Genomic DNA, 4,258 nt, shown 5'->3' with positions numbered 1-4,258 from the left:
CAGTGTTGAGTCTATGGGCAGTGTTGAGTCTATGGTGCAGTGTTGAGTCTATGGGTCGTGCTGAGTCTATGGTGCAGTGTTGAGTCTATGGTGCAGTGTTGAGTCTATGGGTCGTGATGAGTATGTGGTGCAGTGTTGAGTCTATGGTGCAGTGTTGAGTCTATGGTGCAGTGTTGAGTCTATGGGTCGTGATGAGTCTGTGGTGCAGTGTTGAGTCTATGGGCAGTGCTGAGTCTATGGTGCAGTGTTGAGTCTATGGGCAGTGCTGAGTCTATGGGCAGTGCTGAGTCTATGGTGCAGTGTTGAGTCTATGGTGCAGTGTTGAGTCTATGGTGCAGTGATGAGTCTATGGGTCGTGCTGAGTCTATGGTGCAGTGTTGAGTCTATGGGCAGTGTTGAGTCTATGGTGCAGTGATGAGTCTATGGGTCGTGCTGAGTCTATGGTGCAGTGATGAGTCTATGGGCAGTGTTGAGTCTATGGTGCAGTGTTGAGTCTATGGTGCAGTGTTGAGTCTATGGGTCGTGATGAGTCTGTGGTGCAGTGTTGAGTCTATGGGCAGTGTTGAGTCTATGGTGCAGTGTTGAGTCTATGGGCAGTGTTGAGTCTATGGGTCGTGATGAGTCTATGGTGCAGTGTTGAGTCTATGGGTCGTGATGAGTCTGTGGTGCAGTGTTGAGTCTATGGGCAGTGTTGAGTCTATGGGTCGTGATGAGTCTGTGGTGCAGTGTTGAGTCTATGGGCAGTGTTGAGTCTATGGTGCAGTGTTGAGTCTATGGTGCAGTGTTGAGTCTATGGTGCAGTGTTGAGTCTATGGGCAGTGCTGAGTCTATGGGTCGTGATGAGTCTATGGTGCAGTGTTGAGTCTATGGTGCAGTGTTGAGTCTATGGTGCAGTGTTGAGTCTATGGTGCAGTGTTGAGTCTATGGGTCGTGATGAGTCTATGGGCAGTGCTGAGTCTATGGTGCAGTGTTGAGTCTATGGGCAGTGCTGAGTCTATGGGCAGTGCTGAGTCTATGGTGCAGTGTTGAGTCTATGGTGCAGTGTTGAGTCTATGGGCAGTGCTGAGTCTATGGGCAGTGCTGAGTCTATGGTGCAGTGTTGAGTCTATGGTGCAGTGTTGAGTCTATGGGTCGTGATGAGTCTGTGGTGCAGTGTTGAGTCTATGGGCAGTGTTGAGTCTATGGGTCGTGTTGAGTCTATGGTGCAGTGTTGAGTCTATGGGCAGTGTTGAGTCTATGGGTCGTGTTGAGTCTATGGTGCAGTGCTGAGTCTATGGTGCAGTGTTGAGTCTATGGGTCGTGCTGAGTCTATGGTGCAGTGCTGAGTCTATGGTGCAGTGCTGAGTCTATGGTGCAGTGTTGAGTCTATGGGTCGTGCTGAGTCTATGGTGCAGTGCTGAGTCTATGGTGCAGTGTTGAGTCTATGGGTCGTGCTGAGTCTATGGTGCAGTGTTGAGGAGCCTACGAGCGATCGAGCAGAGGTGAGGCTTTTGTGAGAGGAACGGAAGGAGGTTTTGGAGGGGAGGGGAGGGAGGGGAAGAAGGGAGGGGAGGGAGGGGGATGGAGGGAGCGGAGGGAGGGAGGGGAGGGAGGGGAAGAGAGGGAAAGGGGGAGGGGGGGAAGGGATGAAGGGGAGGGGAAGGGGAGGGAGGGAGGGGAGGGAGGGAGGGGGATGGAGGGAGCGGTAGGGAGATGAGGGAGGGGAGGGAGCGGAGGGGATGGAGGGAAAAGGGGAGGGAGGGGAAGGGGGAGGGAGGGAGGGGGAGGGAGGAGAGGGAGACGGGGGGAGGCACAAAATGAGAAAAGAAGCAGCAGGAACTATTGACGTGTGTTGAGTGCTCACGTGACCGTGTCGCTGAGACCTCGTGCGCCAGGGGTGAAGTGTCAGGTTGCGGGCCGAGTGGTCGTGGTGGCGGTGGCGGTTGCGGTGATGGTGTCTGTGTGTGCGTCTGTGTGTGTGTCTGTGTGTGTGTGTCTGTGTGTGTGTCTGTGTGTGTGTCTATGTGTGTGTCTGTGCGTGTGTGTCTATGTGTGTGTCAGTGTCTGTGTGTGTGTGTGTCTGTGTGTGTGTCTCTGTGTGTGTGTATGTGTGTGTGTATGTCTGTGTGTGTGTGTGTCTGTGTGTGTGTGTCTGGGTATGTATTGTAGCAGTTAGCGCGCTGCGCTATGAACCTGGCGATCCGGGTATCCTGCTCATGGCAAACACCGCTGACGATTGTCTGAACCGATCCTGGGCCTCCCCTAGGTCGACTCAGCCTGAAATGAGTACCTGGTGCAATGTGTAAACATCGCCACTGGGGAGACAAAGGCGGCCGGGCGTGGTGTTGGCCACTCACCCTCTTGTGTGCCGTGCCGGCCTTCATAGGTGCTGCTCGCTCACAGCACTTGCCCCGACATTCCGTGAAGGCTACACGGGGGATCTTTGTCTTTGGCGTCACTGCTACGATGGTGGTGATGGTGGTGATGGTGGTGGTGATGATGGTGGTGATGATGGTGGTGGTGATGATGATGGTGGTGATGGTGGTGATGATGGTGGTGATGGTGGTGATGATGGTGATGATGGTGGTGATGATGATAGTGATGATGGTGGTGATGATGGTGGTGATGGTGGGGATGATGATGATGATGGTGGTGATGATGGTGATGATGATGGTGATGATGATTGTGGTGATGATGGTGGTGATGATGGTGGTGATGGTGGTGGTGATGGTGATGATGATGGTGGTGATGATGGTGATGATGGTGATGATGGTGGTGATGGTGTTGATGATGGTGATGATGGTGGTGATGATGGTGATGATGGTGGTGATGATGGTGATGATGATGGTTATGATGGTTTGTTAGACATCGGTGATGATGATGGTGATGATAGTGATGATGGTGGTGATGATCATGATGATGATGGTGATGATGGTGATGATGGTGGTGATGATGATGGTGATGATGGTGGTGGTGGTGGCGGTGATGTGTCGTGGCGGGTGATGCGATACCAGCGATGGCTGTCAACAGCGCCACGGTGGCTTTAGGAGATGTTAACTCCCTCGCCCGGTATACAGGAGGTCGTGTTGGGCTCCATCTCCCGACCCTGACGATGCCTGCCGCTGCTGCTGCTGCCGCTGCTCTCTGAGTGTTTGGCCGCCGCTAAGAATCCCCACGTGAATGGGAATGAATTTGCCGTCTGGCATGGCTGATTGTTTGTGGTCGCTGCTGCTGACAAAGGGATGTTTCTGTAGCTTAAACGTTGTTTGGTTTACAGTTTTAGTTATAGTGGTCAGTGTTGTAAGGAGGGGGTGGGGGTGATGGTGGGGGAGGAGGGTTTGTGGTAATTTATGAAATAATTCGGCTGCTGTATTCCGAGTAAGACGATTTAACATCAGCAACAGCGAAAGAATCGCATCACCAAACGATGTCTAACAAAGTGCAAAGTGCTACTGCAGCGCGCCGCTGCTATGTGGGTGGCGGGGATGATGATGGTGATGGTGGTAGTGGTGATGGTGATGATGATGGTGGTGGTGGTGATGATGGTGGTGATGGTGGTGGTGATGATGGTGGTGATGGTGGCAGTGGCGGCTCCTGCAAAATCTCTCAGGGGGGGGCAAATGTCTGGATGATTGATAAGGATAAGGTCCACCCATGCAATGAATAAATTAACAGCTTAATATTAATGCAAAATAAAGTGACTCTTACAATACATCTTGTTTGTTTATATACTCACTATTAAAACAAACCACTCAAGTTTATTTTATTAAAGATTCCACTAGGTAGCGATAAATTATATTGTTGGATGAAACGTGCTTACGTATGATGACGTTAGCACGTATGATGACGTAAGCACGTTGGGGCTCGCCCTCCCGGAAGCCATAGAGAATGCATTGGAGCGCCCCCGTTCGAAAAAAAACATCTTTGAATGTAAGTCTATGGGACCACTCGGGGCGATTCTCATCCGGAGTGAAATCGCCCCAAAAGAGGCGGTACTCCACAGAACGTGACATGACGCTGATTGGACTATATCCAGAGGCTGCACAGTGACGGCTAGCGTGACTCTGTGGTTGAATGACATTGGTGGTGCGTCGCCCAATCGCCCTAATGAAGAAACCGCCCCTGGATGGTGGTGGTGATGATGATGGTGGTACTGATGATGGTGGTGGTGATGGTGGTAGTAGGGATGATGTTGGTGGTGGTGATGATGATGATGGTGGTGATGATGGTGATGGTGGTGATGATGGGGGTGGTGGTGGTGATGATGATGATGATGGTG

Source organism: Lethenteron reissneri, chromosome 64, assembly GCF_015708825.2.
Source record: "Lethenteron reissneri isolate LAM-NWPU_2019-01 chromosome 64, ASM1570882v1, whole genome shotgun sequence".
Classification (NCBI taxonomy): domain Eukaryota; kingdom Metazoa; phylum Chordata; class Hyperoartia; order Petromyzontiformes; family Petromyzontidae; genus Lethenteron; species Lethenteron reissneri.
The sequence above is the reverse complement of the archived record's forward strand: the minus strand, read 5'-3'. Positions refer to the sequence as shown.